The following is a 13556-nucleotide window of genomic DNA, read 5'->3' on the forward strand; positions in this document are numbered from 1 at the left end:
CTGTTATCTTTTGTTCTTTGAGTATTTGGTAAAGAGAGCATCGTTTATACAGGCTTGAAGTTGTAAGAACTTGTCTTTCTGTATTTACGTTCTGACTCATAATTTATTCATTTGGGAATCGCTTGTATTGTGAACGCAAGATTAATGATTTGCTACTAATTAGATCAAGTTTGCTCTCGGCAATAATAATAGTACTGACATTGCTTGATCTATTTACACTTATTTGCCAACGATGATATCTTATCACTTTCCAACACAATGGAACCACAGACGTCACTCTATGCGCTCATATCCGCAGGAAAGTCCCAATTTCCCCAGTTTTCTGATCCAATATACAAATACAATCGGAACCTTTAATTACTGTGTCACGCAAGCTTTAATTACAGTACAAAAACTTGAGCGAAGGAAAATCGGTCAATTTTGCTAGAGAGAGAGAGAGAGAGAGAGAGAGAGAGAGAGAGAAGCTCAACAATCAATATATAATGTGAAATGAAGAAACTTCTTTTTTTTTTAAACTCAACAATCAGCATGTCTGAAAAAAGGAATGTGGATTTTTTAAAATGAAACTCAAGGTCATGTTTTTTTCTAACATTTTAATTCATTAATTCGAACCAACACATATTTAAGGTATATTTTTAGTTATGGTTTTTTTTCTATTCCATGCTGTTGTAATTCTTTTCAATAATTATCATTTTAGGTCATATTTTCCAGATTTTTTTTTAAATAAATTATTGTAACACATTCTCGCACTATTTGTCAGAGTTCCTTTCTGCATGCAGCATCAGAATATTACAGCGATGACAACGAACATGACGCTTTGGTTACCGCTCAGGATGACGGCGCTCGAAATCACAGTGAAAAAATGCACTAAAAGATACCATTGTGTTCTTGCGCATATCGTGACCCGTATGAGTGTGGCTCGAATACAAGCCCAAAATGCTCACTGCAATCGCAGTTGTCCATGCGGGATGGAAAAACGAACTCTGCTATTTAATATAATTTATATATTTTCTTCTATACTGTATTTGTTTTTGTTTTTTTTTTTTTTTGTTATTTTACTTCATGATTTTTTTTTATTTTGTTCTTAATTAGGTGTTCATGTGTTGTTACACTTAGTCATTAATACAATAATTATCTTTTCCATGGATGTACGCCCGGTTCTAAACTCATTTCCTCTTTCGCACACACTTCATATTGTTACTAATTTGTTAAGTTTATATTTATTGGTTTTTAATTTTTTTGCCTTTTAAGTGAGCTTTTTTCGATTTTTAAATTTTTTTTTGAATAGTTTTTTTTCTGGTTTTGTGTTTAAAATTTCATTTCATGTTTTTTTTTTGTTGTTGTTGTTGTTGTTGTTGTTCATATTTAGTTGCTTCCACCATTAAATGCCCTCTCTCTGGTATTTTTAGAATAGAGAGATAATTTGTTGTTTGTTATTTTTTTTAAAATTAGATCAATGAAATATTTAAGTTATATCGATGCGATACAATGAAATGTGGAATCGCACTATTGAAACATCGAATTTGTACGCAATATACTGGCTTATTAACAATGTTTAACGCTTGGTAATTTCCATTTTTTTTTTCAATTTAGTTCTGGTTGCTTTTGCGGGCATAATCGCGTTTCAACTTGGGTTGTGCTTCGTGTGACCAACAATTTTTCTTTAAAATTGCTTAAACTGAAAAAGAACTTGTTATAAATATTTAATAAACTATAATGTTTTTTGTCGGTAGATATTACCATGGTTTTTCTTCTTTTTGTTTGTGTTATCAATAAATCGTACTTTCTATATAATAAGACTATTTGTTTTAACTGTCATTTGTTCGGTCAGATGTTTGTTGTTGTGGTTGTTGTTGTTGTTGTTGTTGTTTTTTTTTTTCTGTGTCTTCTTGTTATAATTTAATACTCTGAGTAAATATTCATTCTTGATCGGTTGCTACTGCTTAACGTTTTGGTTGCATGGTGATGATCGAATGAAAATAATATACAAATAAAATGTGAAATAATTGAAATAAACAAATGTAACGGAAAAGAAAATCAACAAATAAGCTAACATCGTAAATATAAAATCGTTTTTTTTTTTCATATAGATATTTATTGTTTTACCCTTCAAATAATCTAAATTTACGTCGATTAATTGTTTATATAGCTCTCTATTCAATTATTAATTTCTTTAAACTATAATAATGTTTCAACATCTCTCTTTTCTTTTCTCTTTCCTTCTGTCTTCTTTTCTTCTTTCTTTCGGTAACAATCTACGTTTCTACCCTTCATTACTCGACGTAGCATATAAATTAAATGGGAAACAAAATCAAAACTGTACTGCGTTTTGGTGCCATTTGTTGTTGTTGTTTTTCGGGGGTTAGACAAATCGATAATGATTTATGAAATAGGTGCAAATTATTTTATGTGTCAAGTTTTTTTTTTTCTGTTAGCACTGGCATGTGGTTTTCTAAGTATTTAAATCGATGTATTCGTATTGTAGAAATATGTGTCGCGAGCCGATTTGGCCTAAGATAAGGTGACCAACCGTACGGATTTTTTGGGCTTTTTCGTCCAAAAATCCGTGCAGTACTGATTTTTTTCGTGAACTAAATACTTTAAACGGATTTGTACGGATTTTTTAAACAATTTTTGCCAGTTGAACCGAAAAATCCATACAAATTGAAAAATGTACGGATTTTTTTTCTGGAGGAGTTGGTCACCTTAGTCCAAGAAATCGTATGGTTGAACACTATGGACTTGTGCGGAGATTTGTTGAGTTGTGTGGTGTGGAGATAAACGAAAACAGATACAATGGTAAGCCTACAAATGTGCGCGCGCGCAATGATTACTATAAGTACACATGCTTTTAGGAACTGTTCTAGACTATCTCCACACAATTCGTCGCATCTCCACACAAGTTCACAATTTAACAATTTTGGAATTATTCTGTCTTAGATGAACTTTGACCACAAGCTGTACAAATAATCGATTATTGATGGTGTCTATCATCTTTTTGTATGTTTTAAATTTGTATTAATAATATTCACATTTGTCAACAATGTTAGGTGTCGACACGTCTGTTTATTGTTTCGTTAGGCTTTTGTGTATATGTTTTTTGTTCTGAATTTGTATTGGGAAAATTCAAAGACATTCAAACGAAATGACTTGAATGGAAATGACCGAGCTTTATGCCCGTAAGATTTGTGCGGTTTCTCACTTCATATTGAACGGAAAACTTTACTTAGAGGATTCCACAAAGATGCTGGATCTCCGTTGGATCGAACGCGTTTGTGCGTTGTTCGCATTTGTTGTATAAGCGTCGTTTGTTAATGAATGGAGATTCCAAGCGGTTTGTCTTATCAGAAAAAAAAACTGCACTTTTTACTTTCTAATCCCTTACATATTTCATTTTCTGGCTTATTTGCTATTCACATGCTTTTGCTTTGTTTGTTGTTGTTGTTGTTGTTGTTGTTGTGGTTTATTTATTTGTTGGTTGTTTGCTCATGGTGGCTCTCTGTATTTGAAGTCCGATGCTCATTTAGAAATAAAGTTCTTTAACAATAATTACAATTTTCTGTACATTTGCTTTTTTTTTTTTTCTCCGTATTTTTTTCAATTAATGAAATAACATCTTAAGTAAAATTTACTATGTGCGTTAGTTAATACTTGGTTGTTGACCGTCTTCTACTCTTGTGCTTATTCTCTGTTCCATTCGCTTGCCATTGTTTCGGCATGCTTCTTAGTTTGGTAATTGGTTGGTATGTATTGAGATATTGGGTTTCTATTTTCTGAATTTCCGTATGTCTTTTTTCTCCATTTTTCGTTTGTTTGGATTGAAGTTTCAATTCTTTAACTAATGGTGATGTATGCAGTTTTATATTTTAATTGACAAAAGACCATGATTTAAATGTGTTTAACAGAATTTGGCTGTCACTGAAATAACAACGAACATGAAACACTCCAAAATAAATGAAATATGTCCATTCTAGTAAATATTGAATGCGAATAGACTATCGCAGAAACAAATTAAAATGAGGAGGGAAAATCTATGTGTGTGTCACTCTGCTTTGCACCGATTATTTCAGTCAGTAAATATCGTGATATTATTGGGAATGAGTTTCATGCTCATGCTCAAAATCATGTTAAATATTCGCACTCCAATTTCTCCCATAGGACTCAATTTTCCATTTGAATGGAACATTTCCATGTTTTTTCCTTGTGTGTGTGTGTGTGTGTGTCTGTGTATTTTCATTTTCTTTTATTCGGATGGCGCTTAGTTTCTTACATTCCTAGATTAAAATATATCCATGTCGCATGATTACAAATCAAAGAACGACAAACAAAATATCAATTTCAACGAAATACAAGCTAGCAAAATTCAAATGTCAATAAATGTCCTTTGAAAAACTTCTATGCAAAGCATAAAACGAAAAAAAAACTTCTATAAAATATATAAGAGTATAAAAGCCTTCGAACATTTCATTTAAAATTCACAACAGAAATGAACCTCAAGTTAACTGTTTCCTCTTCATCGGATATTTGAACAAAATTTGCTTTATCTCATTTGTTGTTTGGTTGGTTTTCGGCCTTTGCGCAGTATTTCTTTTTCTTCTTTTTTTTTTGTTCACTTAGCCACTGCTATTTTATTTGCTTTGAATTGCTTTCGATACAAGTTGCTAGCACTGTGTTTTGTGGATGTATTCTTGTTGCTATTTTTGTTTTTGTTTATTTTTCTATTTCAATAGACAATTTATTAAAAATGTGAATGCAATCGGATTGGTGTTATATGATTTGTTGTGCTTTTTTTTTTATCCCAACGGCAATAAAGAAGATGAAAAAAAGTATTAAAAAATATTGGTTTCATTCTGTTAAATCAATGCGAGCAGCCACAGGTATGGTTTGTAAATTAGTTGGATCGATCCACTTGGTAAAAATCTCTTGATTAACCCAATGTCGTTTTTTTTTCTCTCTCCCTTCATTTTTTATGGCGTCATAACGATTTCGGAGCCAAACCAACAAATGATAAAATAATTTTACATGAATTTTGGTTTGATTCATTTTCAGCTTTCTCAGTTCACCCTATACTTATTCTTGACTAAATTCTTTTTTCAGGCAACTATATATGTTAACTATTTTATATATAATAAATGTTATTTTTTTTTATTCAATGAGATTTTGTTTTCAATTTGAATTTGGATTTTCTTGTGTCCTTCCCTTCGATAGTATAAAAGCCGTTTTTTTTTTTTTAAATATATTATTAGGTGGATGAGTCTTTCATTTGAGTTGAATTTGATGCGAAAAATACTCCTTTATTAATTTATGGTGTAGTAGATTCCACAGACAGTCCGCGGAAGTGACCGTGGCCAGAGACGGGTGGACAGATAGAGAGCGTAAGAGGGATGGTAAGTGAGACGAAATAAAAATAGGGAAAAACGAGACAGGAATAATAATCGGCAAAATCAAAGAGAATAGCCAATCTAATAGGTAGGCAGGTGCTGTGCGGTTGTGTGCCATTCAGAAATAAATGTGCTCACCGTTTCACTCCACAGGTACAATTTTTTTTTTTTTTTTTAATTATTTTGTTTAATCATATGCTCGTATCTCATGAAAAGAGCACCACATCGATTATTATTGTGAATAGGCTTTGCATAACACGTATGCCATTCAAAGGAACTCTAGAGATGTAACACCAACTGGACACCAAATTGAATTTTCTGCACAATGTAAACCAGAGATTTTTTTTTCTCAGAAACTACACGCATCGGTATATCAAATATCAAGAAAGATATTGAAAATGTTGAAAATGCTCCATGGAATTAAAGTAAGATTCGAATCAATGTCTAAGACAAAGTTTAGCTTCCCATTCATAGATTTCAGTGTGGTTCCCATCTAATTGTTTCAACATTTCCATGGCCTATCCGCTCTAAATTGGTCAAGCGACCTTAACCACAATCCTCTATTGGGATCTGTCAATGTATGTTCACTTCAACTGTTTAAACCGTGCGTTCATGTCTTTCATTTGAGTTTGTGTTAGAGAATTTCATTTTATCAATATATCAGATAGCTTTAGTGTTATTTAACCTCGGTCAAAATCAACAGGTCGGTTTAATTCCACCTATGTGTTTTTCTGTTTTTCCCCTTCAATTGAAATCAACGTATACTGTTATTTTCTATTGTATCTCCTATCATACAATATCTCCGAGTATTATTCTTCAAAGTCCAACATATTGTCCGTATGAATGAATGCAACAGTTATCTGTTTCACCTATATAGCTATCATTCCATAAGTCACAACAATACAGAACACGGGTTTACTGTGTGTGAGTATCAGGGAAACATATTCACTGTGATAGATAACACTGTTTCGTTCCCAGCTCAAAATCGTGATTTTGGACGGTCATATTAATCGCAGTCGGACCTTTTGGGCAAAGTATCCAAATGGATTTGGTAGGTACGAACTATGACCAAGATAAAACCAAGGCTACGCAGTATATTTAATGCTCTGTCAAGTATACCAGCATATCACATACACACAGCTATCGCACACACTTCTGTCGCTCGAAACGGTTGCATACACAGCAGAATTTGTGTTTTAGTTGATTGCGATGTCTGTGTACGCAACCGTTTGCGCGCGAGAGAAGTATGTGTGTGTGGCAGCTGTGTGTGTGCGCGATATGCTGGTATATTAAGCAGCATTCAATATACTGTATGCTAAGCTATGCTATCGCAAAGCCTTGGATATAAGAGACGTATTTGGAATTCAGGATTTTGAGACCTGGGGGACGAAACAACGTTTTATTGCACAGTAAATTTTGTGTATTGGTGGATTGGTATAGTATTGGTCTATCACTATCGGTCAATATCGAATCGAAACGAGACAAAGACCGGCATTTGTGAATGAACTTAGTGTTGCTACGCTCGTTCTCATACGGTTTCTTGCATTTTGAGTTTTTCATTTTGATTGAAATTATAATTCGCTAGGCGACGAACTAACCAACTTATATACGTATATTTTGATTTCGAAACGCATATATATTTGAAACTACTGGCCGTCATGCATTGTACGTCAACGGAGGTGTTACTTAACACTACTCTGATGAACACCACACATTATCATGTAATACCGAGTGGTATGTATCAACAATTACCGCCCGATACGAAGTGCTTGCGTGGAACAAAGGGCTTTCGGATCGTTGTTGGCAACAGCAATGTATCAGATAACCGATAGACAACTAGCAAAAAAGTATGGTAGTCAACACAAAGTAACTGGCATATCATTGTGCCAAGAAATGTTTTCAAATTCGTTGTGTCGAACGATCGTATAACTTGAAGAAAAAAAATAGTAAACGGATCCAAAAACAAGTTTTAAAAAATGTCGATTTCGGATCAAATTGTTGGGGAAATAGGTGTTTGGTTGTTCACAGATCATTAATTTTGCAAAATAATACCAGTTTTCCTTGACCAAAACCCTGAAAAAGGCTTCTTTCGAGTACTTCCCATACAAATGTACCATTTTTTCAAGGTTTTTTTCCCCAAGGTCACACCGGATATGGCTCATCTTCAAACTTAAACTAAGTTTTTTGGATACAAAACTTTTAGCGTTGGTGGATCTCAATTATCTCGTCAATTTTTTGAATTATCGTTTGGACAAAAAAGGGCACGCTCACGCAAACGAAACCATACAAACATCGTATTTTTGCAAATTTTTCTTAGTAAACAACATATTTGTGGGGGCAGATAGGTCTTGATCGATAGGATTTGTTCCCATCTACATTGCCTAGTTTACAGTTATGCGCTATTTGAAGTCTTTCGTGGAGTTTTTGTGGTCGGAAAGAGAAGGAGTCATGAAATTTTGGCTAGTAAAACCAATACTTTATCTAGCAAACAAAGTTTGCGTAAAAGTAAAAAAAACTTCAGTCGGCTTTTTCGTCATATAGAACAATTGACCAAACAGAATATAAATATAAACCGGAGAAGTTGAATGAATAAAAAAGAAATTGGTGGGAGTATATTTCAATATCATATATGTATGTGTTGTGGATGCTCCTGAATTTAGGCTTTTTGTGTGTGTGTGTGTTTTTTTTTTAATTTGCAGCTGTTTTGTGATTGATTTTTTTATACATCCTGAATTGTGTTTTATTATCAAATGAAGACTCTCGTAGTATATCAAGTACACTATTAGAAATACTCGTGAAGCTATCCCGTAAAATCTGGTGAAATATCACGGTCTTCCGTTAAAATGTGCGAATTTGACAGAAACTGTGTAACCAATACAAGGGTAAATTTACATAATTTCTGTTACATTTTACCAGAAAACCATGAATTTCATATTTTACAACATTTTACGATTATTTCTAACAGTGTAGTGCTCATATTATTGGTGTTTGGATCTCATCAAAAATTATTTAATTGCCTTAATTCACACGATGGGGTTGTCGCGGTGGAACATATCTTTGGCCTTACTTTTATTCGTCTCTCTTAGTACAGATCATCTATAAAATAAAAGTAGTGAGAACGTTGAGGTGCAGAATTTTTTTTTATTGGATATTCTACGCGTGATTATGCGATACGAATTATGGATCCATGTTTAATATGAATTTGCGTTTTTTTTTTTTTTCTTCTTTTTGTTCAATTTTTCTAATACAAAACGATCAAATGTACAAAAGAAAACATGTCTAGAAAAGGAGTAAAAATCTTGTTTATTTTTTGTTTACCGAAGATGATAATTATTTCACTTTTCAGTTGCTCTTCACGCCATTTCACTTATTCGCATTGATTATTTGCCTCAATTGTTGTTAAACCTAAACTATTTCAATCTAAATCATATTTGTTAAGTGTGTGTCACCTATTTATTTATTTTTTTTGTCCTTTTCTCAGCTTTTTGACAAATTCTTCTCTTTCACATATACTTTCTCATCTGTTAAATACTAACAAACAAATACATATATATTTTTTGGTTGGTTTTAGTTTGGACATTCATAATAGTGTATTAATGTACCGGGCGTTTTTTTTTTTTTTTTTTAAATAAATAACATACAGTTTGGTAGAATTGTGCTAAAGGAGTAGACTGCGATTGATATTTTTAAAGAGATATTACATCTCTGGATTTTTAATGCGTCACTTATCTAAGCCTGGTGAAACAATTTGCAATTTTTAACTGTAAATAGACAATTGAAAAAAAGAAAAGAAAGAATGATGATTTCTGCCATTTTTGTATGAACTGTAGAGTGAAAAAAAATCTTTCATAAAAACATCAGACATTTAAAAAGTTAGTAAAATTAGAATATTGTAATTACTTTCTATATTTACTATTGTATTAATATACTTACCTCAAATATTGTTGGGTGTTCTGTTTTTCATCGATCGCAATTCGTATGCCACATAGTATGTAGTCCTATGTATGATTATAAGTTTAAAAAAATCAAGCTTAGAAGTATTTTATTCATTTTTACCTTTGAAATAATGGAGCATATAGCAGCAAAATGTTGCAATAATAAAGAAATATTATCCAAGCTCGGTATAATATGAGTTTGTGATTCGGTTAGCCTACATGGGAAATTAATTCAATATTATTATATTGTAAAGAAAAAAATGGAATTATAAAAATGTCAAAAGTTTTGCAAATATCGTGATAAAAATTACCTCTTTGTTAGTTTTGTTAGTTTTGTAGTTGAAGTGGGCTAAACGATTCAAATTTTTGTCGACCACGATGAAGTTAACTTCGCTTATTATTACATCATTGATTATGAACGTTGGAAAAAATCGTTCCTGGCTACAAACGAACTTGGATGACATATTGGCGCAAATGTTTACCGACGAAATTGAAGGAAATGACTTTTGTGTCAATCTTACATCAATGTAAGCTGTTTTACATGACATTTAACTCGCATCGAATGCTATGTTTATTGCTACATTGTGTGTTGGTAACAAACATGAATGTTAGCATACAAAATTGGTTGTAAATATTTTGAAAGCATGACGGTTGAAAATTGTGCACATTCTGTATACGTTTTTATGTTAAAAAAAAAACGCCAGGTACAAAGAAATCTTAGTAAATTATTGATTCATGTGTGTTGTACTCTGTGTACTGTTGTTATTTATTTGTTGCCACTACTTGTTCTGTAAAGTTCATAACTTCCAAAGTAAATTTTCTTTCTTTTTTGTTGCAAAATAATAATAGTTTTGATCCAATTATCGAAATGAATATCAGTTTCGATGCATACATTGTTCTGGTTACTCAGAAGAAAAAAAAAAATACAACTGTCACCCAAAAGTTTCGCCGTTTATGAATAAAACAAAACAACCAGCAGTGAAAGAGTAGCAACAAAGGAGTTTGAAAAACAAAAATAGTTTCCTTTTGGTCTAGAACATTTACCGATAGCACACAATTTTTCAGATATATCACTATAGGCCTAAATGTAGAGCGATTTGGATTATATTTTGTTCTTCATTGGTAGGGATTTTCTGTCTCTTCCGTAGACTCGATTCAAAGAAAATATATATTCAAATGATGAAATATATTTGATTAATACAACTTTTTGTGCGTTGAAATGATATTCTCCACATATAATGAAAAAGAAACGATTTAAGGTACAATAGCATCGCTTTATATTTGAGCATATAGTGACAAACGAATTCCTTACACACAACATTTATTCATTTTCACTAAATTTTCATCAACTTTTTTTCTCCCAACAATCAACAAATAATAGGCATATTTCATTTTGGTTTTATAAATTATTATTAATGCGTTCTCGTTAGCGTGTATGAGCGTGTCTGTGCGATTTGAATTGTTTTTTCTGTTCCTTTTTTTTAGGAGTGCTGGTGTCTTACTTTGCTCATTTCATAATCTGTTCACAACATGCGTCCAGAGAATAAATATCTAATTGTATATTTTCATATAAAACCTACCAAAACATAGTAATTATGTTGCTATTTGTAATTCATTTCGTTTTATTTTCTTCTTCCTCTTGTCATTAAATTATTATTATAGTCTCGTCTTTTAGAGAGTTCAAGAAGGAGTTATATCTTATACAATTTTAGTTTTTGTTTTTCATTCACTAGATTTGGTTTGTCTATTCGGCTATAGAACGACGTGTTGTGTGTATAATGAGAGAAATAAATACAAAAAATAAAATAACAATGAAAAAATAATGAAACAAAACGAAGCACATTTTGATCACGGAAATTCATCGGATTGTTGTTGAAGAGCTCAGATCGAATGTATTTTTCTGTGGTGACGGTGGTAACTTTAGTTTGTCTTTTTTTTTTGTGTTTCGTTCTTTCGTAAACTGCCAGCAGTTTACTCAACATTATTTGACAATCAAAATTTTATGTTTTTGCTTTCGATTTTTAAAAACTGTTGGCATGTGTTCCATTTAGCACGCATTTTTAATTGCAGTGTGTTTCTTTCACAGTGAGTTCAATTAGCATTCAAATAATTTTCCAGACGAAGCGACTTTTTAATTATTTGAGGAGCTGATGCTGTCCACTATCGACACTGTTTTCGTCTTAAAACTTTACTATCGAGAGGTCATTTTTTAACAGAGAAGAAAAACCAAGAATGGGTCAATTTATCTTTGAAAAATACGCGTTTGGTTTGTTCTTTGTAAATTTCTTTTAAATATTACACATATAGTAATTCAATATTTTGTTATTAATGACAGAGGCGCGCACAACTGGAATATCGCTCGGCACCTTTCGAGCAAAATGCCGACTGCACTTGCTCCTGAGTTAGATCATTATTATTAATATTAATATTAATACCCGCAAAATTATCATATTCTTAGTTTATTTGATCAAATTGAATCGAATCGAGTTGCTGTGTGTGTGTGTGTGTGTGTGTTTTCCATTTGAGTTGTTGTTATCCTTTCATTCCTTCATTCCTTGTGGTTGTGAGTTATAATTTGAGATAAAACATTTTGCGTTATGTCAGTTTTTGTTTTGTTTCAAATAATCCCCATTGTTAACGAATCTCTCCCGCAATTACATTAAATTTCTTGTAAATTTTAAACTTTAATTAACGATTTGGACATCTTTTATTCGTTTCACTTTTGTGTGAGAATTTGACTGAGTTTTCTCTTCAAATATTGTTAATTTACTAAAAAAATATTTTCAATTTGTTTCTTGTTAGTTCTATGCTGTTGTTGTTTCTTCTTCTTGTTTTTTCTTCCTTTCTTTTTTTTTTGAGTGCTTAAAATACACTAAAAATTAACCGATAAAAATATATGTTATCATCACTAGAGAAATTGCTGTACAAAAGAAGAGTTCTATTTATATTATTTTATTACACTGTGGATTTTTGTTGTTGTTGCTTGCTTTTTCTGTTGTGTGTTTTTATTTTGTCTTTGACATTTTGTGTTGTTCCATTTTCGTGACGTGCAATCTCTTCGAGGGTAAATGTGGACTTGCCACTGTATGTAGGTTTTGTTTTTGTGAATGTTTGTGATTTATTTCTTAGAAGTTTCTGTTTGATATGAATGGTTTTCTACGGAGGAAAATTTCGATCACTACATTAATGAGATACTACTCATATTTATAAAATACGTATGTAGTAATTTGTTTGTTTGCCTGTACAGATGAAAATTATCAGTGTTTTTGGTGAGATTATTTCCTCATGAGAGAGGAAGAGATTAAGATTTGTCTTATGGTTGAAATTGAGTTTATTTGCATTTCGTCATCAAAAACATCAACAACATGAAATATGCATTTGTGTATTTGGTGGGGCCCCGTGGGGGGGGGGTTGTGGTATCTTATATATCAAGTTTCGGAGGATCAATTGTACACTTACTAGATGGAATACGAGAGACGAACATAATGTTTGGCAACGATTCGAGAAACATTCAGCGTGAAAGTCATGTCAGGATGCAGCGAGCTCAGTGTCAATATGACACGGCTTTTTCTAATTCACCTGTGTGTATAGCCAGCCAATAACGGTTCGAAAAATGTTCGAATTGAGCAGCCAGCATGGCATATTTGATTAAATTGTAATATAGAACAGCCAAGAGAGCAAACTGGCCATACGGATACGACAAAAATTTCAATAAGCCCAGTGAATTGATAACAGTCCAACACAAATAAGAAGGCTGCTGGTACTGCATATGTTCTACTTGTCGAGAATTTGAAGATTGAAAACCGATAGTTTGACCAATAAATGATATGCGTACATTAATAATCGCCAGGGAAATGTCTAAAAACAGAATTGTGCATTGCGCGCAAAATCTTTGTGGATCCCCAATGTTAGCTTGTGCAATAGCTACAGGATGTTTTTCCGAAATATTTTGTCTAAATTTAATTAAATTTTCATTTTTTCAACAAGGCAACACTTGAATGAACGCATTGCAAGAAAGGCAGAGAGAGAGGGAGAGAGGGAGAGGGAGAGGGAGAGGGAGAGTGAATCGAATAAATATCGAAGGACTGTTTTGTTTGAAAACATTTGAGTTGGGTACCTTGCCACAAATCTTATATTTCTGCTTTTTTCTTATTTTTACTGTTGAAAAGGATTTAAAATAATATTCGAGTGATAAAGTGCTCGAAGTGCAAGCTTGATTGACGTAGAATACAGATATTTC

General features: G+C 32.4%; 1 long non-coding RNA gene across 1 annotated transcript; it reads right to left on the minus strand.

Moving 5' to 3' along the window:
* Nucleotides 1-2072: 2072 nt before the first annotated feature.
* LOC129575670 (uncharacterized) lies at nucleotides 2073-13550 on the minus strand. Its single transcript, XR_008688820.1, has 4 exons — nucleotides 9628-13550; nucleotides 9438-9531; nucleotides 9315-9379; nucleotides 2073-9142 (listed from the first exon to the last, which is right to left on the minus strand). It is a non-coding gene; the product is annotated as an uncharacterized LOC129575670 (long non-coding RNA).
* Between the last annotated feature and the right edge of the window lie 6 nt (nucleotides 13551-13556).

This window comes from Sitodiplosis mosellana, unplaced genomic scaffold (genome assembly GCF_009176505.1).
Source record: "Sitodiplosis mosellana isolate CC-2019 unplaced genomic scaffold, AAFC_SMos_1.0 Smas_scaffold_6167, whole genome shotgun sequence".
Taxonomy (NCBI): Eukaryota; Metazoa; Arthropoda; class Insecta; order Diptera; family Cecidomyiidae; genus Sitodiplosis; species Sitodiplosis mosellana.